The following is a 23,980-nucleotide window of genomic DNA, read 5'->3' as shown; positions in this document are numbered from 1 at the left end:
GGCTCACGTGGCGTATACACCTTCTCTTCCTCTCAGGCCTACACCTGTCTATCTGTCGGAGGAGGATCGAGGCACACACGTGGCATATACACCTTCTCTTCCTCTGAGGCCTACACCTGTCTATCTGTCGGAGGAGGATCGAGGCACACACGTGGCGTATACACCTTCTCTTCCTCTGAGGCCTACACCTGTCTATCTTTCGGAGGAGGATCGAGGCCCAAGCGTGGCATATACACCTTCTCTTCCTCTGAGGCCTACACCTGTCTATCTGTCGGAGGAGGATCGAGGCCCAAGCGTGGGGTAGTGCGGCATGAAGGTGCCAGGCGTGAAGGTGCCATTCGTAATGGCTGCCTGAGACGACAGTCGTGAAGGACAGCGGAGCGCCACAACACGGCCGGCCCCTAAATCATTTGCCTATACATCAAAAACATCCATCTCTCGCTGTGCAATCATCTGGTCCAGATGACGTTTAAAACCTCCCTGCTCACGAGACGACAACACAGAACAGGGTGGATAATTGATGCCCTCGTCATATTGATTGGCACCGAGCCGGACCAATGTGACGTACCCGTTCCCACCCGCCTGTCCGGCAGACACACAACAACAAAAAGAAGATATCTAAATTGGCCTTGACTAGACTATGGGTGCTTCTCAAATGGAACTCTATTCCCTATATAGTATTGACCAGGGCCCATAGGTGGCCATTTGGCACGCAGCCTATCCCTCTCTAATGATCCCGGCTCAAAGGGAAGGACAGCGTGTGAGGAAGCAGAGAAACACGTCCTGACAGGGCATTTGATGGCCTTGAAGATTATAAAAAGGGAAGGAATATGTGAGCTTGGGGGAATTATCTTCTGAAATTTCTCTAGTCCTCCAATGGAAAGAAAAAGAAGAGAACCCTTTCAGCGAGCGGTCTCCAGATTCTAGAAGCTCTAAAGCTAAAACTAAGTCGAGGTCCCTTTGAAATAGGACCAGGAGAGGAGAGACTGGGCTGAAACCAAGGCTGGGGAGAAGGATTACAGAGATAGGGGGGGGGAGAATAAAAGAGAAAAAAGGAGAGAGAAAGAGAGATAGAGAATAGAAGAGATGGAGAGAGGGAGCGCGAGAGAGCGAGAAAGAAAGAACGAAAAGAGGAATAACAGAAAAAGAGGATAACAAGCCTACCAAGGACATTGCAGCCTGTCGCAACACAAAGCAGAAGAGGGCTATTACAGTGTCTTCCTCTGTACAATGCACTGCTATCACCAGAGAATATGATCCGCAGCCATGCAAAGAGCACAAGGACAAATGGGAAAGGACATGTTAAACAGCAAGATATTGCCCATATGGCCCATTCGGCAGGATCACATGTATTCCAATACTGTCTCAGCCAGTCAGACAGAAGGAGACAAGGCCGGGCTAGACAAAGCAATAGTGATGGGATGATTATAAACAGTCTAGTCTAGGGAGGTACTGCAGCCTGCAGCCACTTTGTACACGCAGATCCAGACCCTCTCATTGTTCCTCTGCTGCAATATGCACCTCCACATCCCCTACTCCCAACCCTCCGCCCCCGTAACCCCTCACCCCCCTACACTAGTGTCAGTATCAGCCAGACCCCCTCCACCCCAACTGAACCCCTACCACTCAAACACAGCGACACACAAACAACAGCCGTTGGCTACAATCAACAATGACCTTGAACCCTGAGGTAACAAGTTCACAACGCCACGGTAACAACTCTCCGTCCCCAAGCCAACTTTCTACTGTTCCTGCAAGGACTTCACTTTTCCACCATTTTGTTTTGTTCTTGACCAACCCCTGCTAAGTCTCTCTCTCCTCCTCCCGACCGTCCCAGCTGGCTCTCACAGATATCGGTCATTTAATGGAGGAATGTTGTTATAGGATTAGCAAGGCATCGGAGGAGGAGAGAGAGAGCCAGGAGAACACTGTATGTCAGCTCAGACATTTTGGACTTCCACCTGAAAAGTAATTATGCTAATAACGGTCCCTGCCAATATTCCTAAGTGTTTCTGGGTGTTGGTAGGAGTGGTCGGGGAGGATATGGAGACCTCTTCAGAGTGCTGTGATAGAAAGTGTAAATGTGACTACTAGTCTGTTCATGTCATTTGTGGATTCATGGACAAGAGACTGGTGATGGAGGAGGATGGGGGGGGTCCAGTCTGCCATTAGCTTTCCCATGTGTGTGTGTGTGTGTGTGTGTGTGTGTGTGTGTGTGTGTGTCTGCCCTCTCTCCATCAGTATTCACCCCAACGCGGTGGGTCCCAAGTGGTCGCAGCCCTGCTCGCTCTCTCTCTCTCACACACACACACACACACACACACACACACACACACACACACACACACACACACACACACACACACACACACACACACACACACACACACACACACACACACACACACACACACACGCACAGTTGCCTTTGTCCCAGGCCAGACTACTTTGTGGTGCACTGAGCCACTGGCCACCAACAAAGAGCCTGTTTGACCAACACTTGCTCTGAAACAAGGCCTGATGCAGGAAATGCGGCTTACCAACGAGAAAACACAGTGAGGGAGAAGAGAGAAGGGGAGAGCTAACCGTGTTCTAAGAAACAGTCCGTCCGGGGATTCCAGGTTTGAAAAACAGACATTAGTGTGGCAACAGCAAGGTTCAGTCAGACTGCTAACCCACTGACTACACACATCAAACGGAAAGGAAAGAAGAGAGTCTGAGAGAAAGAAAGAAAAGAGCGAGAGAGAGAGGGAGCAGAAAAAGACAGACTAGACACATCACAAGGAAAGAAAAGAGTCAGAGAGAGAGAGAGACCGAGACAGAGAGAAAGAACTTGGCTGGCATGAAGGGAGATTTACTGTGAGATAACTGACTACGTGAAGCCTAGTGGTCTTTGGTTTGGGATCTAGCTCTGTCTAGCTGTGTACTGTGCCAGTAAGTAATGTGTTCTGTGTTGGTTCGACTCTCAAATCACTTTCATACTTACCTTTCCACAGTCATAAAAGATGATAGGAGCAGCCAGAACCGGGACGGTGTTTCTCTGACCCACTAGAACCATTAGAGACAGATGATAGGAGCAGCCAGGCCCGGGACTGTGTTTCTCTGACCCACTAGAACCATTAGAGACAGATGATAGGAGCAGCCAGGACTGGGACTGTGTTTCTCTGACCCACTAGAACCATTAGAGACAGATGATAGGAGCAGCCAGGCCCGGGACGGTGTTTCTCTGACCCACTAGAACCATTAGAGACAGATGATAGGAGCAGCCAGGACCTGGACTGTGTTTCTCTGACCCACTAGAACCATTAGAGACAGATGATAGGAGCAGCCAGGACCTGGACTGTGTTTCTCTGACCCACTAGAACCATTAGAGACAGATGATAGGAGCAGCCAGGCCCGGGACTGTGTTTCTCTGACCCACTAGAACCATTAGAGACAGATGATAGGAGCAGCCAGGACTGGGACTGTGTTTCTCTGACCCACTAGAACCATTAGAGACAGATGATAGGAGCAGCCAGGACTGGGACTGTGTTTCTCTGACCCACTAGAACCATTAGAGACAGATGATAGGAGCAGCCAGGCCCGGGACGGTGTTTCTCTGACCCACTAGAACCATTAGAGACAGATGATAGGAGCAGCCAGGACCTGGACTGTGTTTCTCTGACCCACTAGAACCATTAGAGACAGACGATAGGAGCAGCCAGAACCGGGACTGTGTTTCTCTGACCCACTAGAACCATTAGAGACAGATGATAGGAGCAGCCAGGACCTGGACTGTGTTTCACCCACTAGAACCATTAGAGACAGATGATAGGAGCAGCCAGGACCTGGACTGTGTTTCTCTGACCCACTAGAACCATTAGAGACAGATGATAGGAGCAGCCAGGCCCGGGACTGTGTTTCTCTGACCCACTAGAACCATTAGAGACAGATGATAGGAGCAGCCAGGACTGGGACTGTGTTTCTCTGACCCACTAGAACCATTAGAGACAGATGATAGGAGCAGCCAGGACTGGGACTGTGTTTCTCTGACCCACTAGAACCATTAGAGACAGATGATAGGAGCAGCCAGGCCCGGGACGGTGTTTCTCTGACCCACTAGAACCATTAGAGACAGATGATAGGAGCAGCCAGGACCTGGACTGTGTTTCTCTGACCCACTAGAACCATTAGAGACAGATGATAGGAGCAGCCAGAACCGGGACTGTGTTTCTCTGACCCACTAGAACCATTAGAGACAGATGATATGAGCAGCCAGGACTGGGACTGTGTTTCTCTGACCCACTAGAACCATTAGAGACAGATGATAGGAGCAGCCAGAACCGGGACGGTGTTTCTCTGACCCACTAGAACCATTAGAGACAGATGATAGGAGCAGCCAGGACTGGGACTGTGTTTCTCTGACCCACTAGAACCATTAGAGACAGATGATAGGAGCAGCCAGGCCCGGGACGGTGTTTCTCTGACCCACTAGAACCATTAGAGACAGATGATAGGAGCAGCCAGGACCTGAGACTGGTGTTCTCTGACCCACTAGAACCATTAGAGACAGATGATAGGAGCAGCCAGGCCCGGGACTGTGTTTCTCTGACCCACTAGAACCATTAGAGACAGATGATATGAGCAGCCAGGACTGGGACTGTGTTTCTCTGACCCACTAGAACCATTAGAGACAGATGATAGGAGCAGCCAGGCCCGGGACGGTGTTTCTCTGACCCACTAGAACCATTAGAGACAGATGATAGGAGCAGCCAGAACCGGGACTGTGTTTCTCTGACCCACTAGAACCATTAGAGACAGATGATAGGAGCAGCCAGAACAGGGACTGTGTTTCTCTGACCCACTAGAACCATTAGAGACAGATGATAGGAGCAGCCAGAACCGGGACGGTGTTTCTCTGACCCACTAGAACCATTAGAGACAGATGATAGGAGCAGCCAGGACTGGGACTGTGTTTCTCGGACCCACTAGAACCATTAGAGACAGATGATAGGAGCAGCCAGAACCGGGACTGTGTTTCTCTGACCCACTAGAACCATTAGAGACAGATGATAGGAGCAGCCAGGACTGGGACTGTGTTTCTCTGACCCACTAGAACCATTAGAGACAGATGATAGGAGCAGCCAGGACTGGGACTGTGTTTCTCTGACCCACTAGAACCATTAGAGACAGATGATAGGAGCAGCCAGGACCTGGACTGTGTTTCTCTGACCCACTAGAACCATTAGAGACAGATGATAGGAGCAGCCAGAACCGGGACTGTGTTTCTCTGACCCACTAGAACCATTAGAGACAGATGATAGGAGCAGCCAGGACCGGGACTGTGTTTCTCTGACCCACTAGAACCATTAGAGACAGATGATAGGAGCAGCCAGAACCTGGACTGTGTTTCTCTGACCCACTAGAACCATTAGAGACAGATGATAGGAGCAGCCAGAACCGGGACTGTGTTTCTCTGACCCACTAGAACCATTAGAGACAGATGATAGGAGCAGCCAGAACCGGGACTGTGTTTCTCTGACCCACTAGAACCATTAGAGACAGATGATAGGAGCAGCCAGGCCCGGGACTGTGTTTCTCTGACCCACTAGAACCATTAGAGACAGATGATAGGAGCAGCCAGAACCGGGACGGTGTGTCTCTGACCCACTAGAACCATTAAGAGACAGATGGCTACAGAGGACAAATTCACTGTATGCACACACTGCACAATAGACAGAGCCGAGAGGGAGAGACAAAAAGTGTGTCTGTCTGATTGTGTGTTCTTCTAAGAGTCTCAGTGTGTGTGAATTCCATTCATATATGAGTGTGTGTGTTTTCTCTGTGTGTGTGTGTAATGTGTCTGTCCGATGTCTGTTTCCTTTCCCGACCAATGGACCTCTCCATCTCCAGTCGGTTGAACTCTGTTTGAGCTGACCAGAAAGGGCATCCAGCCATCTACATGACCTCCTGTCTCTCCCTATAGCCCAGTCAGAGGGCTCCGCGCTCGGGCATCTCTCGGTCCGACTGCCCCTGTAATGGGTCTGGTCTGTTTGTTCTCCCCTGTAGATCATTATATGCTATCTGCTGCTTACTGAGAGCTGTGTGTGTGTGTGTGTGTGTGTGTGTGTGTGTGTGTGTGTGTGTGTGTGTGTGTGTGTGTGTGTGTGTGTGTGTGTGTGTGTGTGTGTGTGTGTGTGTGTGTGTGTGTGTGTGTGTGTGTGTGTGTGTGTGTGTGTGTGTGTGTGTCATAAGAAAGACATAATGACCTCTGGGTCATGAGGTTTAAACCAGTAACAGTTAACGAGCCAATTACATAAACACTTGCATTAGACATGGCCTACTATGGAGAATGATAATATCCTTCACATTGTCATTGTTAACAGTTGTGTCCTTAAAGTCAAGCAGAGTGGATGGACAACAGAAATGAAAGGAGATATCAGGGAAACCCCAGACTGCCGTGTGCCTGTTTCAATACATTATTCTACAGGTACTGTAGACGAGAAGACTTAATCAAGTCGGGTTATTTTTGGACGACATCCCAGGTGGCCTCGGCTGTGTATCTTAGGGCGAAGAGCAGAGATGAACAGGGGCTGAAAGACTAGACGTTAGAGACTAGAGTGGACGTGTCGATTGCTCATTGGAAACGCACACAGCTTTGCTGATATCAGTGAGGGAATAGCTGTAAATAGATGTTTCCCCTCCATTTAGTTGTGTATTTCTTTCTAAGGGAGGGGGGCCCCTCTGAGCCATGCAGTAGGTCAGCAATCACTGTAGCAACTTTTCACTGGAGGGCCCAGACAGTGTTGAGAGAAGGAGAGAAGAAGAGGAGGAGCGGAGGAGAAGAGGAGAGGGGAGGGTGTTTAGGGTAGGGGGTAGTGGGGGTTAGGGCTAGGGGGCATCTACAGGCAGGGACCTGCAGACTGGCGAGGCCACGAGAAGCTGGAAGGCTGGGAGGATACACAACACACACACACACACATACACACACACTCCCAGCCACACTCACACACACACACACACATACACACACACTCCCAGCCACACTCACACACACTCCCTCCACTGAGAGAATCCCTCCAGGGTGAACAAACACTTCTGTCTGTCTGGTTCCGGTGTCTCACTCAATTCAGTTCAAAGGGCTTTATTGGGAAACAGGTTTACATTGACAAAGCAAGTGAAAAAGATCATAAACTAAAGTGACATAAACGATCAAAAATTAACAGTAAACATTAAAAGTTTCAAAGAAATAGAAACATTTCATATTATTGTCTATATGCAGTTTCGTAATGACGTGCAAATAGTTAAAGTACAAAAGGGAAAATAAATAAACATAAATATCGGTTGTATTTACAATGGTGTTTGTTCTTCACTTGTTGCCCTTTTCTTGTGGCAACAGGTCACAAATCTTGCTGCTGTGATGCACACTGTGGTATTTCAGACAGTAGAAATGGGAGTTTATCAAAATTGCATTTGTTTTCAAATTCTTTGTGCATGTCTCTAATATGGTCATACATTTGGCAGGAGGTTAGGAACTCTCTCTCTCTCTCACACACACTCTCTCTCTCTCACACTCTCTCTCTCTCTCTCACACACACTCTCTCTCTCTCACACACTCTCTCTCTCTCTCTATCCCTACTCCCTTCTTTCATCTCTCTCACTCTCTCTCTCTCTCTCTCTCTCTCACACACTCTCACACTCTCTCTCTCCCCTCTCTCTCTCTCACTCTGTACCCCTTCACTCATACTTTCTCTCTCTATCTTCTCTCCCTCATGCCAGCATACTCCCCTGTTCCTCCTCCTTCCTTTCTTTACCAGTATTTTCTTATATTTATGATAACAGCACTGAGAAGGGTCGGTCTCCCTCCCTCTCGCCGTCTCTCTCCATCTCCTCTTGCTCTGTTTTCCCTCTGGAGCCTCTACCCTTGGCCTCGCCCACCCTGCCCTCCCAGCCACCTACTCTCCACCTACTCTCCTTCCATCAGGGTTAGGGAGGAGGAGAGAACTATACAGGTGGTTTGTATTTTCTTCCCCCTCTCCATGCCCTCTGATCTAACTCACTGGAAATCATATTCCAAGAAGACATAAGCTCATACAGGCCTAACCGAAGGGACTGGCTCGTTCACAGGACGGAGGGAGAGAAGGGGAGGAAGAGAGGGAGGGGGAGGAAGGAAGGAAGGCAGGGAGGGAGAGGGGGAGGAAGAGAGGGAGGGAGAGAGGGGGAGGAAGGAGGGAGGGAGAGAGGGGGGGGCAGGGAGGGAGAGGGGGAGGAAGAGAGGGAGGGGAGGAAGGCAGGCAGGGAGGGAGAGGGGGAGGAAGAGAGGGAGGGGGGATGAGAAGGAGGGGGAGGAAGGCAGGGAGGTAGAGAGAGAGAGAGAGAGAGAGAGAGAGAGAGGGGGGGATGGCAGGGAGGGAGGGAGAGAGAGGGCGGGCGGGAGGGAGAGAGAGAGGGGGAGGAAGGCAGGGAGGTAGAGAGAGAGGGGTGAGGGGGGGAGGAAGGCAGGGAGGGAGAGAGAGAGAGAGAGAGGGGGACGGAGGGAGAGAGAGAGAAAAGGGGGAGGTACAGAGGGAGGGGGAGGAAGGCAGGGAGGGAGAAAGAGGGGGAGGGGAGGGAGAGAGAGAGAAAGGGGGAGGAACAGAGGGAGGGGGGAGGAAGGCAGGGAGGGAGAGAGAGAGAGAGAGAGGGGGGAGGGAGAGAGAGAGAAAGGGGGAGGAACAGAGGAGGGGGAGGAAGGCAGGGAGGGAGAGAGAGAGAGGGGAGGGAGAGAGAGAGAAAGGGAGAGGAACAGAGGGAGGGGGATGAGAAGGAGGGGGAGGAAGGCAGGGAGGTAGAGAGAGAGAGAGAGAGAGAGAGAGGGGGGGGAGGGGGAGGATGGCAGGGAGGGAGGGAGAGAGAGGGCGGGGCGGGAGGGAGAGAGAGAGGGGGAGGAAGGCAGGGAGGTAGAGAGAGAGGGGTGAGGGAGGGGGAGGAAGGCAGGGAGGGAGAGAGAGAGAGAGAGAGAGAGAGAGACGGAGGGAGAGAGAGAGAAAGGGGGAGGTACAGAGGGAGGGGGAGGAAGGCAGGGAGGGAGAAAGAGGGGGAGGGGGAGGGAGAGAGAGAGAAAGGGGGAGGAACAGAGGGAGGGGGAGGAAGGCAGGGAGGGAGAGAGAGAGAGGGGGAGGGGGGAGAGAGAGAGAAAGGGGGAGGAACAGAGGAGGGGGAGGAAGGCAGGGAGGGAGAGAGAGAGAGGGGAGGGAGAGAGAGAGAAAGGGAGAGGAACAGAGGGAGGGGGAGGAAGGCAGGGAGGGAGAGAGAGAGAGGGGGGGGGGGGGAGAGAGAGAAAGGGGGAGGAACAGAGGGAGGGGGAGGAAGGCAGGGAGGGAGAGAGAGAGAGAGAGAGGGGGGAGGGAGAGAGAGAGAAAGGGGGAGGAACAGAGGGAGGGGAGGAAGGCAGGGAGGGAGAGAGAGAGAGAGAGGGGGAGGGAGAGAGAGAGAAAGGGGGAGGAACAGAGGGAGGGGAGGAAGGCAGGGAGGGAGAGAGAGAGGGGGGAGGGGGAGGGAGAGAGAGAGAAAGGGGAGGAACAGAGGGAGGGGGAGGAAGGCAGGGAGGGAGAGAGAGAGAGGGGGAGGGGGAGGGAGAGAGAGAGAAAGGGGGAGGAACAGAGGGAGGGGGAGGAAGGCAGGGAGGGAGAGAGAGAGAGGGGGAGGGGGAGGGAGAGAGAGAGAAAGGGGAGGAACAGAGGGAGGGGGAGGAAGGCAGGGAGGGAGAGAGAGAGGGGGGAGAGAGAGAGAAAGGGGAGGAACAGAGGGAGGGGGGGAGGAAGGCAGGGAGGGAGAGAGAGAGAGGGGGAGGGGGAGGGAGAGAGAAAGGTGGAGGAACAGAGGGAGGGGGGAGGAAGGCAGGGAGGGAGAGAGAGAGAGAGGGGGGGGGGAGGGAGAGAGAGAGAAAGGGGGAGGAACAGAGGGAGGGGGGAAGGCAGGGAGGGAGAGAGAGAGAGAGAGGGGGGGGAGAGAGAGAGAAAGGGGGAGGAACAGAGGGAGGGGGAGGAAGGCAGGGAGGGAGAGAGAGAGGGGAGGGGGAGGGAGAGAGAGAGAAAGGGGAGGAACAGAGGGAGGGGGAGGAAGGCAGGGAGGGAGAGAGAGAGAGGGGGAGGGGGAGGGAGAGAGAGAGAAAGGGGGAGGAACAGAGGGAGGGGGGAGGGGAAGGCAGGGAGGGAGAGAGAGAGAGGGGGAGGGGGAGGGAGAGAGAGAGAAAGGGGGAGGTACAGAGGGAGGGGGAGGAAGGCAGGGAGGGAGAGAGAGAGGGGGAGAGAGAGAGAAAGGGGGAGGAACAGAGGGAGGGGGAGGAAGGCAGGGAGGGAGAGAGAGAGAGAGGGGGAGGGGGAGGGAGAGAGAAAGGTGGAGGAACAGAGGGAGGGGGGGAAGGCAGGGAGGGAGAGAGAGAGAGAGAGAGGGGAGGGGGAGGGAGAGAGAGAGAAAGGGGAGGAATAGAGGGAGGGGGGTGGAAGGCAGGGAGGGAGAGAGAGAGAGAGGGAGGGGGGGGGAGAGAGAAAGGGGGAGGAACAGAGGGAGGGGGAGGAAGGCAGGGAGGGAGAGAGAGAGAGGGGGAGGGGGGGAGAGAGAGAAAGGGGGAGGAACAGAGGGAGGGGGAGGCAGGGAGGGAGAGAGAGAGAGAGAGAGGGGGAGGGGAGGGGGAGAGAGAGAAAGGGGAGGAACAGAGGGAGGGGAGGAAGGCAGGGAGGGAGAGAGAGAGAGGGGGGAGAGAGAGTAATTGGGGGAAACAGAGGGAGGGGGAGGAAGGGTTTAAAGGGAGAGAGAGAATCAGGGGGGGAGGGAGAGAGAGAAAGGGGGAGGAACAGAGGGAGGGGGAGGCAGGGAGGGAGAGAGAGAGAGAGAGAGGGGGAGGGGGAGGGGGAGAGAGAAAGGGGGAGGAACAGAGGGAGGGAGGAGGAAGGCAGGGAGGGAGAGAGAGAGAGGGGGGAGAGAGAAAGGGGGAGGAACAGAGGGAGGGGGGGGAAGGCAGGGAGGGAGAGAGAGAGGGGGGGAGGGGGGGGGAGAGAGAGAGAGAGAAAGGGGGAGGAACAGAGGGAGGGAGAGAGGGTGAAGTATTCCAGATGTGTTTCCTTCTCCCTCTGACCGCCGTCCCCATCGGACAAGGTAGGAAGCCATTACTCTCCAAGTCCGCTCTCATTCTCACAAGGATCTGGACGACAGAGAACGTGGCTATCAGAACAATCTGACCTTCCTTAAGGGGGAAAACTCACTGTCTTTTCTACCCTGGCTCAACATTTACTCATGACCAAACAAAGGTTGCTTCAGACACCTTGTTACTGTATGTTTCCCTCGCTCTCTCAGGGCACGTCGAGGCGCGAGACAACCAGTGGCTTGGAAAGGTCATGCGAGCCGCGGCCAATCAGAGGAGCCTGTTCAAGCATATCACACCCCAAGGCATTGTGGGGGGAATGGGGTAGAATGAAAAAAAATGGGACAGAAGACAACGAGACCAGTGTGTCGGAGGAGTCGCCCGCAGCGTCCTTAAACACGCTACCCATCTGCTGTGTTCCCGACTGCGGTTACACAGTGGTCACAGTGTGGTCAGCTGGTTAAATAGTTCAAGGTCAATCGTCGTCAATCGATGGACTCTGCTGCTGCTCTGCGGTTAAGGTTAGTCCGCGGTCAAACTCAACCAGGATCACAACTCTTAGTGACGTAAAGCAGAGCCGAGAGAGGTGAGTGTTCGTCTATAATGCAGCAACATAGTAAGTATTTCATTGGACGTAGTAAAGAGTTGGATTTCTTTCCTCTGATCGGGTTTAAATCAAACGGCCTTGAATCACGTCACACCAGAAGTCTATTCCAGCGTAACACCGCACACGAGGACAACGTCTAATCTCAAGCAGTATGTATGTAGAGACAGCAAGACCAGCATGCTGAGCCCACACAATGTCCCGGTCCCGTCCAACACCCCTACTGCTGTTTGTTCCTAACTAATTCATAAAGGACTTGAGGGAAATGGCGCAAGAACCCGGAAACAAGCTCCAAACAGTATTAATATTGCAAAATCGCCTCCTGTTCAACAAGCCACAACTCCCCCCTCACCCTAGCCCCCCTCCCAGCCCCCCCCCCCTCCCCTCCAAGTCATTGACAATAGCAGGAAGAGACACACAGCGCACTTTCGGGAAGTGGTCGTGCGTGCACACGCTCAACGCTGACCTACAAACCGTTTTTTTGTGTCGGCTTACGCCAAGACAAGTTCACCGTTGGAACCACGCGTGTCCTTCTCCGCGCTCTCTATCTCACACCATTTGAAAGCCCACTCACTGTGAAGAGGAGTGCGGGAAAAGAGGGAGGAAAGGTGGGGTGGAAAGGAGGGGTGCATGGGAAGCAGTAAGCGCCACACATGTAACGTTGACCCTCAATAACAGTCTGTAAGATGGATGGGCCATACGCTTGGCGAAGGCAGCCCACGCTCCCCACTACTCTTCATCTCAGGGCCTTGCCGTACCAGATTCCATGCAGTCTCTCTCTTAATTAGACACATGTGGTCTCTAAGACTCTAATCTATGCCATGCCACAGTACTGTGTAGACTAGAGCAGAGCAGGGCTCAAACTCACCAAGCGCCTGATCTGGGATCAGGTCCCCTCCTCTTATTCATCATGACAGAAAAGTCAAACCTGATCCTAGATCAGAACTCTTATTCAGAGACGCTTTGTTGAATACATGCCCTGGGCAGAGCCAGGGAGGAGAAAGGGAGGGGCGCTAGGACCCTTGGAGTTGTAATGGCCCACCGTCACCACCTCTCTCATTTCTACCACAGCCTGGCCTGAAGTGGGTCTGCTTTGTATAAGCAGATGTATTTGATAGACGTTATTTTGTGATTTGGCTAAGAGTCACAGGCAGCACTACATTTTGAAAGCCCAAATTCACTAAACATGTTGGTATTCACCTCGGGTTACAGCATGTTTTCAGCTAAATACAGTACATTGAATGCGATGCTACCGAGCTACGTGGAATCTAGCCAGGCTATTCCCAGAGAGTCTCTTCTCCTCAGTCCTCGTGCATAGGCATACTATAACACTAACACCAATGAGTTAATAAGAATTAAATAGGTAGCCCCACCAGCCTGGAAGTTGGTTCCCTGTAGCCGGCTGGAGCCTATAAATGGTGATTTTAACAAGGCTCGGGCCTAAGATCTCAAACCGTGCTGGAATGTTACCTGTGAACCCGTGCCAACAATCTGTCCCAAGGCCCTATAGATAACCACAAGGCAGAGAAGTGTATAGCAGTATTGCAGCCCAGAACTAAGGGAGGGCAGAGAGGACGAGAGGAGGGGTCGAGAGAGAGGGCCGAGAGAGAGGGGTGAGAGAGAGGTCCGAGAGAGAGGTCCGAGAGAGAGGTCCGAGAGAGAGGGGTGAGAGAGAGGTCCGAGAGAGAGGTCCGAGAGAGAGGGCGGAGGGGTAGGAAAGGGGGACACAATATTGATCAACTCCCATATCTATTGGGTGAAATATCACAGTAGCAAGATTTGTGACCTGTTGCCACAAGAAAAGGGCAACCAGAGAAGCACAAACACCATTGTAAATACAACCCATATGTATGTTCATTTATTTTCCCTTGTGTACTTTAACTATTTGCATATAATATGACATTTGAAATGTCTTTATTCTTTTGGAACTTTTGTGAGTGTAGTGTTTATTGTACATTTTTATGTTAAGGGATTTTTATAAAGGGTTTGAAAGGAATTGAATTGAGAGGGAGAGGCTTTGAAGGCAGTGACTCTGACTCAAGCATTCAACGGTCAACAGTTAAATCCAAAACAGACAAAGAATTCCTTATCTTTTTCGTTACATGCCATCTTACACATTTTCTGTTTATACATTCCCCCCCGTTCGGTGAGGGGAGGGAGGGTTTGAAGGCAGGAGAGAGAGAGAGGGAGGGAGGGTTTGAAGGCAGGAGAGAGGGAGGGAGGGAGGGTTTGAAGGCAGGAGAGAGGGAGGAGGGAGGGTTTGAAGGCAGGAGAGGGAGGGAGGGAGGGAGGGTTTGAAGGCAGGAGAGAGGGAGGGGGAGGGTTTGAAGGCAGGAGAGAGGGAGGGAGGGAGGGTTTGAAGGCAGGAGAGAGGGAGGGGGAGGGTTTGAAGGCAGGAGAGAGAGAGAGGAGGGAGGGTTTGAAGGCAGGAGAGAGAGAGAGGGAGAAGGAGGGAGGGAGGGTTTGAAGGCAGGAGAGAGAGAGAGGGGAGGGAGGGTTTGAAGGCAGGAGAGAGAGAGAGGGAGGGAGGGTTTGAAGGCAGGAGAGAGGGAGGGAGGGAGGGTTTGAAGGCAAGAGAGAGAGGGAGGGTTTGAAGGCAGGAGAGAGGGAGGGAGGGTTTGAAGGCAGGAGAGAGGAGAGAGGGAGGGAGGGTTTGAAGGCAGGAGATAGAGATAGGGAGGGAGGGTTTGAAGGCAGGAGAGAGGGAGGGAGGGTTTGAAGGCAGGAGAGAGAGAGGGAGGGAGGGAGGGTTTGAAGGCAGGAGAGAGAGAGGGAGGGAGGGGAGAGAGAGGGAGGAAGGGTTTGAAGGCAGGAGAGAGGGAGGGAGGGTTTGAAGGCAGGAGAGGGAGGGAGGGAGGGTTTGAAGGCAGGAGAGAGAGAGAGGGAGGGAGGGTTTGAAGGCAGGAGAGAGAGAGAGGGAGGGAGGGAGGGTTTGAAGGCAGGAGATAGAGAGAGGGAGGGAGGGTTTGAAGGCAGGAGATAGAGAGAGGGAGGGAGGGTTTGAAGGCATGAGAGAGAGAGGGAGGGAGGGTTTGAAGGCAGGAGAGAGAGAGAGGGAGGGAGGGTTTGAAGGCAGGAGAGAGGGAGGGAGGGCAGGAGAGGTTTGAAGGCAGGAGAGAGAGAGAGGGGAGGGAGGGTTTGAAGGCAGGAGAGAGGGAGGCAGGGTTTGAAGGCAGGAGAGAGAGGGAGGGAGGGTTTGAAGGCAGGAGAGAGAGAGGGAGGGAGGGTTTGAAGGCAGGAGAGAGGAAGGGAGGGAGGGTTTGAAGGCAGGAGAGAGAGAGAGGGAGGGAGGGTTTGAAGGCAGGAGAGAGAGGGAGGGAGGGTTTGAAGGCAGGAGAGAGAGGGAGGGAGGGAGGGTTTGAAGGCAGGAGAGAGGGAGGGAGGGAGGGTTTGAAGGCAGGAGAGAGAGGGAGGGAGGGTTTGAAGGCAGGAGAGAGGGAGGGAGGGAGGGTTTGAAGGCAGGAGAGAGGAAGAGGGAGGGAGGGTTTGAAGGCAGGAGAGAGAGGGAGGGAGGGTTTGAAGGCAGGAGATAGAGAGAGGGGAGGGAGGGTTTGAAGGCAGGAGAGAGGGAGGGAGGGAGGGTTTGAAGGCAGGAGAGAGAGAGAGGGAGGGAGGGAGGGAGGGTTTGAAGGCAGGAGAGAGAGAGAGGGAGGGAGGGTTTGAAGGCAGGAGAGAGAGGGAGGGAGGGTTTGAAGGTAGGAGAGAGGGAGGGAGGGAGGGTTTGAAGGCAGGAGATAGAGGAGGGGAGGGTTTGAAGGCAGGAGAGAGAGGGAGGGAGGGGAGATAGAGAGAGGGAGGGAGGGTTTGAAGGCAGGAGAGAGGGAGGGAGGGAGGGTTTGAAGGCAGGAGAGAGAGAGAGGGAGGGAGGGTTTGAAGGCAGGAGAGAGGGAGGGAGGGTTTGAAGGCAGGAGAGAGAGAGGGAGGGAGGGTTTGAAGGCAGGAGAGAGAGAGGGAGGGAGAGCAGGAGTTCTAGAAGAGAAGTTATGTTCCTTTAGTGACAACTGGATTTATACACAGACAGCTGCAACGAGCAGGATACCCACACAGCACTGTCCAGCCATACTCTTTAACACACACACAGACAGGAGTACACTGACACACGCTCACATGCACACGCACACACACACACACACACGCACGCATGCACACACACACACACACACACACGTACACACGCACGCACACACGTACACACGCACATACGCACACACACACACACACACACACGTACACACGCACGCACACACACACGCACACACGTACACACACACACACACACACACACATACACACACACACAGGACCCACAGACTCACTGACAGACATTCCACACAGGCACTGGGCAAGACGGCACACATACGTGGCCCCGCTGCGGGGACAGAGTTGGATCAAAACATCATTTTGAAAGATGTCCAATGACTTCTGAGTTGTGGATACATTTTCAGCGAGTGAGCAGAGCGAGTATCGGCTTGTATTTTCTCTCCCCTTTTGCCAATGCCCACAGTGTGAGGAAACTGGGATGTGCAGGGGTAAAAGAGGGTACGGCTGACTGTCAACGTTGTCTGGAACAGAGAAGAACAACTAGGGAGAAGATTTATGTGGCAAATGTTTGTGCCCTAGCTGTTCTCTAGCAGACAATAAAACTGAATTGACAGAGAGAGTGAGAGAGAGAGCGCCATGTTTAAACAGTGGAGAGTGGGGCCTCACAATGGAACATTGCAGCAATGTGGTACCACATGAGATGTATCAATTGTCATTGGCAGTAGAAAATGATACACATGTACAGTGAAGCCTAACGTGTACATCTACAGACAACCCGTGCCAGTGCAAATCAACAGTACACTCTGATACAGGTGCTGTCCAGACTCTAAAAGGGTTATCCGGCTGTCCCCATAAGAGGACCCTTTGAAGAACCCTTTTTGGTTCCGGGTAGAACACTTTCCCCAGAGGGTTCTACATGGAAACTGAAAGTTCTACCTGGAACCAAAATGGGTTTTACCTGGAACCAAAAAGGCTTATCCTATGGGGACAGCTGAACCCTTTTGGGAACTCTTTTTTTCTAAGCGTGTCCCCGTTTCAGAGGGCCTGCGTCACACTAGGGGAAACTACCAGCACTCATGCCACACGAGTCAAGTCACACACACTTTGACACACACACTCCGACACCCCTCTGGTGTCACCCCTAACGGCTACAGCTCTGTCACGCTATGGGGCTACACTGGTCCCCCATGCTCCCCCGTTAACGGCGGCCACTCATGTTCCCACGGCGACGAGGGGGGAATTGACGGCTTCTCAGAGACGCCGGCTCCCCAGGTCGACGACCTCGACTGCCTCGCCGCGTTGTGTTGCATTCTGGGAAGATGAACTAAACATACTCAGAAGGTGAACTGTAACTGGGCTCGGGTTTATGCTGGGTCAATATGTATATACTGGTCTCTAAGCCTGATATGATGCTCAGGAGAAATACTGGGAGAAATGACAGATGAGAAACTTGCTCAGCGACTTGTTCAGAAATAGAGCGACAGGCGTAATCATTTCTGATGGACACCTTTACAGAAAGAGAGAGTGGAAGAGGATGAACAGATATAATGAAGAAAAGTCAAGACAAAAAGTCAAGCCTATACAATTTATAATGATAGTTGTATGGCAAGAGTCAAGGAGATAAACTATGAAGGGAGGTAGTGGGAAATAGGGGATAGTATATACTATTTTTGAGAGAGGGCAGAGGGAGAAAAAATGAAAAACAAAAGAGTGTTGTTGGACAGAAACACAGACAGACAGACAGACAGCCACAACAGACAACCAGAGAGCCCATCCTAGAGGGGTGCTAGATTACATTAGCGCCAGCTGCTTCCTTTGTGTGGTTTTACGGTTAGGGCCCGAAAAGCTGCTAAAATGTCACTTCATCTGCTCCAGAAACCCAAGTGTCAGCCACTCAAATGGGGGCTAAAAGCACCACTCTCAGATAACTAAAGGGAGAATACGCTAATAATAGCTGCCCACAGCTTCTCATGCAGCCCATAGGCAAAGCCGCGACCGGGCATCCATTTTGTGTAACCAGGTGATGTTTTAGTGCATAGGAAACTGGCTGCCCCTGTGTGTGACTGGCCAGTGGTAGAGCCCTAATGGTGGTGGTGGTCAGAGCCACCAGAGAACCAGACAGCTTCCCCACCTCTCCCCCTGGTCTGTTCATCCTCTAGTGATTAGCCTATGCTAATACCCTGACTGACCCGCACTTTCTTTTCAGCCACCGGCGGGACCGCTACCCAACAACAGCTGTGGGCACTTTGGCTTTAAATTAAGCGGGGAGATATGGTGGGGGGTTAGGTAGTATGAACACCAACAATGTAATCCTTGTAAAACTGAACAAAATTCCAGCAAACTTGCTATACACAAATGTGTGTGCCTGCATTTGGCATGTGTGTGTGTGAGACAGATAAAGAGAGGAAGAGAGGCCCCTCTGCGCCGACCCTCAGATAATGACATGACAGGATCCAGACAGGGACGACGGAGAATAGGGAGAGGAGGATACGTGGTGAGGGATAGAGAGGGGAGACGGAGGGGGGTTAGCTGGGGGAAGGCCAGTCAGTCCAGTCGGTCGGTGGGGTGGAGGAGGGGCAGAGAGGGGGGGGGGGGGCACCGTCCATCAGTGGTCTGGGAGAGATTTTCACTTCCAAAATGTTTGCAGGGAACACATACATCCTACCACACAGTGAGCCCTTGGCTGGAGCTGCACTGATGAGGGGAGAGGGGGTCTGGTATCTCTCTCACACAGCTCTCGCCTTAACATCGTCCTCTACACTAAAGATACTGATTTTTCTATCTAAATATTATTGAAGCTATGTAAAGAATAATGTACTGGTAAAGAAGAGAGAGCGAGAGAGAGAGAGAGAGAGAGAGAGAGAGAGAGAGAGAGAGGGCGAGAGAGAGAGAGAGAGAGAGAGAGAGAGAGAGAGAGAGAGAGAGAGAGAGGGGGGGGTTGTGCTTGCCTCCCAGTTTACCGTACCTTGGTTTCAGTTTCCAAGGAGTTAGATGTGTTGACTTAAGCTCCTACACTACTTGTTGAAACTGGAGTCGAAAATGAGAGGGAGAGAGAGAGAGAGAGAAATTGGAAGGAGAGACACGCTAAAGCAAATGAACCTTTTAAATTCGACAGTGTAGCCCTCCTTGGACTCCGAGGTTGGATCCAGAGTGGCACCAGATGATGAGAGACAAATCACTGGCCTTAGCACCAACCAGCAGTCTGTCCCTCCAACTTCGCACATCACACTAGTGTGAACGTCTGGGGAAGGACGGGGCTGTACAGCATGAACAATGCTGCCCAGCACAGCACAGCGGCACAGACCAGACAGTTTCTCATAGAAAAGTATATGTATCAAAGCATAAAAACATTTCTCTGACACTATGACCCCATAGGATAAGGGTTGTAGTAAAGGTGATTGGCTGACGTATCCCCTTGGCTGATAACACAATGCTGCCTGGCTGGTCAAGAGGACAGGTGATTTGTTGCAACAAAAGAGCCAAGAACCGGATCAACAGGAAGGAGAGGGGGAAAATAGCCAAAACCACTATAGAGAGAGAGAGTACAGTGGTCACCTTGGACTCTGAGCCAAACTTTAGAGACTTCCTGTCTGCGATGGTGTCTATGATGACATCTGGGCTACAAGTTAAACAAACATCAAGGTCAAGGAAACGTGGGAGTCTGTCCAGATCATAGCACCTCTGACAGGTCCGAAAGGCTGCTTCAATTGTTCTCAGATCAGTTCTAAAACCTGTTTACCAGATATGAAAGGTCTGCATGGCAGCTTAAACTTTTCTGAGACAGGCCTTTTAAGATGATTTAGAAGGGAAAGTGCAGGGGTGATTTGGGGTTGGCATTTATTTCTCACTTTACCTTCATTTTTTATCTGTTTGAGGTACATATTAAGCTAGTTACATTGTAATAAACTTCTCATAGTCCATTTTCCCAGAAATCACACTAAATCAAACCACATTTAACTCAGTCAAACTCCAGTGAAGTCCAGCTACAGTCATAACATAATCCTGACATCACAATCACATCACGGCCTGGTTGCTATGGTGACCCCATTAACAAGTAGGTTACCATGGGGACATCTTAGCCCTGAGATAAACAACAATACCACGTCTGAAAACATCCAGACCTCATTTCCCTCCCTCCCTCCCTCCCTCCCTCCCTCCCTCATGCATAATGAATTATAATGTATCCAGTACAAGGATGTGGGAACACGGCAGTTCCACAGAGTCTTCTGCCTTTCTCAGTCGGATGTCACGCGAATGGGTCCATGAACCCTACGAACTCTCACTCCTTCTCTCAGCCTCTCTCTCTCTCTGGTCTTTCTACACACTTAGAGAAAAGTTGCTATCTTGAACCTAAAAGGGTTCTTCGGCTGTCCCCATAGGAGAACCCTTTGAAGAACCCCTTTTGGTTCCAGGTAGGGTTCTCCTATGGGGACAGCCAAAGAAACCTTTTGGGAACCCTTTTTATCTAAGAGTGTATCCCCCCCTCTTCTCCCTACCTCTCCATGCTATGTCTCTGTCTCTCTCTGTCTCTCTCTCTGTCTCTCTCTTTCTCTCTCACTTTCCCTCTCTCTCCCTCTATCCCACCCTCCATTCCTCTCCCTCCCTCTCCCCACCAGACACATGGCCGGAGAGAGCAGACAGCCATCTGGGAGTGGTGGCCGGCTTTGTCTGGGTCCATCACCCCCCCCCCCCCTAAAACACCCCTCACCCACTCACCATTACTATCCCCAAATGTGAAAGTCTCTTCTCATACAATCTGCACATATACATATGCAAATGTGTGTGTGAGTGTGTTTGTGTGGATGGGGGGGTCGCTAAGAGCAGCCGTCATCACACACAGTGAGAGAAGAGACATATTCATCCGATATCTTCACGCCAAACTAACACCCGGTGCATGTGCCGCTCAAGAAAATAAATAAGTATGTTTGAGAGAAAGAGAGAACGAGAGAAAGAGAGAACGAGAGCTCATGTTTAAAGAAGAGGCGAAAGACAAGAAAAACCTGCCCATATACAAAGAGAGTAATGGTCAGAGATTTGTATCATGTAGTAACCAAAAAAGTGTTAAACAAATCAAAATATATTTATATTTGAGATTCTTCAAAGTAGCCAGCCACTCTTTGCTTGATGACAGCTTTGCACACTCTTGGCATTCTTTCAACCAGCTTCATGAGGTAGTCACCTGGAATGCATTTCAATTAAAAGGTGTGTCTTGTTAAAAGTTCATTTGTGCAACTTCTTAATGCTTAATCGATCTTAATGCATTTGAGCCAATCAATTGTGACAAGGTAGGGGTGGTTAACAAAAGATTTGGTAAAATACCAAGTCCATATTATGGCAAGACCAGCTCAAATAAGCAAAGAGAAATGACAGTCCGTGAATCCGGAAAATTTCAAGAACATTGAAAGTTTCTTCAAGTGCATCAAGAGCTATGATGAAACTGGTTCTCATGAGGACCACCAAAGGAAAGGAAGACCCATAGTTACCTCTGCTGCAGAGGATGAGAAGATTTGCTTGGGTTAAGAAACACGAGCAATGGACATTAGACCGGTGAAAATCTGTCCTTCGGTCTGATGAGTCCAAATTTGAGGTTTTTGGTTCCAACCTCTGTGTCTTTGTGAGATGCAGAGTAGGTGAACGGATGATCTCCACATGTGTGGTTCCCAACGTGAAGCATGGAGGAGGAGGTGTGATGGTGCTTTGCTGGTGACACTGTCGGTGATTTATTAAGAATTCAAGATACACTTAACCAGCATGGCTACCACAGCATTCTACAGCGATACGCCATCCCATCTGGTTTGCGCTTAGTGGGACTATAATTTGTTTTTAAACCGGACAATAACCCAAAACACACCTCCAGGCTGTGTAAGGGCTATTTGACCAAGGACAGTGATGGAGTGCTGCATCAGATGACCTGGCCTCCACAATCACCCGACCTCAACCCAATTGAGATGGTTTGGGATGAGTTGGACTGCAGAGTGAAGGAAAAGCAGCCAACAAGTTCTCAGCATATGTGGGAACTGCTTCAAGACTGTTGGAAAACGCATTCCAGGTGAAGCTGGTTGAGAGAACGCCAAGAGTGTGCAAAGCTGTCATCAAGGCAAAGCGTGGCTACTTTGAAGAATCTCAAATATAAATATATTTTGATTTGTTTAACACTTTTTTGGTTACTACATGATTCCATTTGTGTTATTTCATAGTTTTATGTCTTCACTATTATTCTACAATGTAGAAAATAGTTTTAAAAAATAAAGAAAAACCCCTGAATGAGTAGGTGTGTCCAAACTTTTGACTGGTACTGTATATCCACAGTTTCCCTCTGGCACATGAGGAATGAGGAAAGAATTCCTTCATAAATATGAAAAAAGAATTGATCAATGAAAGCTACTTGGACCAAGGTGTTTCAACAACACCCACCATCTCCCGGGAGGATCCCATAGAGAATGGCCCCGATGGGAAAGAAACACATCTTTTCATAGATCAGACATGAATATCTCAATGAATATTTCATTCAAAGAAATGCCTTAAGACAATGAAATAGTCCATTGATTAATTGGTGGGGTGGTTTGTCCATAAGGGTTAGAATGGGGTTTTCTTGGTGAAATGTTAAGGCGATCTTCTAACTACTTAGCATGTACGATGTGATGTGTTCCCACATAAAGAAATACTATGGTGTACACTACTCTTTATACTGTATTTATACTGTACTTTACTGAATTCTTTACTGAATTCTGAAGAAACACTACAGTGAATACGGTAGGATTTACTGTAGTATACTGAAGTATTTACAGTTTACTATAGTATAAATACTGTAGTTAAAAAAAAGAGTAGTTTATACTATAGTAATCGCTGTAGTGTTTTGGGGCCTGTAGTATGCTGTAGTATTTACTGTAGTGTTTTTGGGGACATTACTGCAGCATTTACTAAAGTGTTTTTGTTTTAATATCTTTGACATAGAAGTGGGGGTCTTTCGCCTTCAGGAAACCTACTGGAGAAATACTCAAAGAGCTAATTTCCCATAACCTGTAGGTAGGTAGGTAGGTAGTTAGGTAGGTAGGACTAGGTCCCAAACAGAGAGTTCAGAACTTCTGCTCTTTTTCATAACCTGTAAGGAACACAATATATGGTCTACACTTGGCATGTAGGTTTCTCATGTGTGGCACAAATGTGGATATGGGGGAGGGGAATGGGCAGGGTATATGCAACTTAAATACTGTAGTTTTTACTACAGTAAAAACAATGAGTTTTTGCAGAGTGTAGTGCTTTTGCTGACATTTGTTTGGTGGATTTTACTATAGTATTCTACAGTATACTACACAATTCTATAGTATGTACTACACATGATCAAGGGATACTACAGTGTCTAGTATAGTAGTCTACAGTATACTACATTTTAATACAGAATTCTATAGTAAGTACTGTAGTATTCTATAGTAAACTATAGTCTTCTTTATGTGGGTTAGGACTGAATTTCTAACCTGATCCCAGATCTGTTTGTGCTGTTTAGCCTTCTCATATAGTCACTGTCATGCCATTAATGACCATAGCAAGACAGTAAAAACAGATCTGGGATTAGGCTACTGGATATCTGCCTGACCTTCAGTCCCGTGTCTGTGACCATTTCTCATCAGCTCATCAGCTACATACAGCAGACCTGAGTACAGGAAGACAACAGGAAGACAACAGGAAGACAACAGGAAGACAACAGGAAGACAACAGGGACACCTGTGAAGCAAGTGCAGAAAGGTGACTACTCTAAGCCCTTCAATTCTCACCACCAACACCTTCAGCATAACACACACACACACACACACACACACACACACACACACACACACACACACACACACACACACACGAAATGAGAAGAGAAAAGTTCTTTGTAGTACAATGTTGACCAGCCTTCTTCGAGAGTCCCTGAGGTGATTAAGGACAAATTAGAGAACAACATTGTTTCTGTACATTACTGTATAGGACATTAAACACACACGCACACAACCGTTTGAGGCATGAGGATATGAACACAGACACACACACACACACACCCCTCCATCAAGACAAAAAGGAAGAAGAGAACCACATATTTTCCCCTGCTGTCCCCAGATGTTTATGAGGACTTCTTGTTCTTCTTTTCATTTGTTCACACACTCCTCCCTTTCCTTCGCTCTTCCTCTGTCCTCTTTATTATCTGTATCATCCTGGCCTGTGACCCCCCACACACACACACACACACACAC

At 50.4% G+C, this 23,980-nt stretch overlaps 1 non-coding gene and 1 pseudogene across 1 annotated transcript; both read right to left on the bottom strand.

The window, feature by feature from the left end:
• LOC115103671 (B-cell lymphoma/leukemia 11A-like) overlaps positions 1-23,980 on the bottom strand; it is a 59,570-nt pseudogene that overhangs the window by 9,802 nt on the left and 25,788 nt on the right.
• LOC115104422 (U7 small nuclear RNA) lies at positions 22,705-22,760 on the bottom strand. Its single transcript, XR_003859727.1, has one exon. It is a non-coding gene; the product is annotated as a U7 small nuclear RNA (small nuclear RNA).

Source organism: Oncorhynchus nerka, linkage group LG21 (genome assembly GCF_034236695.1).
Source record: "Oncorhynchus nerka isolate Pitt River linkage group LG21, Oner_Uvic_2.0, whole genome shotgun sequence".
Taxonomy (NCBI): domain Eukaryota; kingdom Metazoa; phylum Chordata; class Actinopteri; order Salmoniformes; family Salmonidae; genus Oncorhynchus; species Oncorhynchus nerka.
The sequence above is the reverse complement of the archived record's forward strand: the minus strand, read 5'-3'. Positions and strand labels throughout refer to the sequence as shown.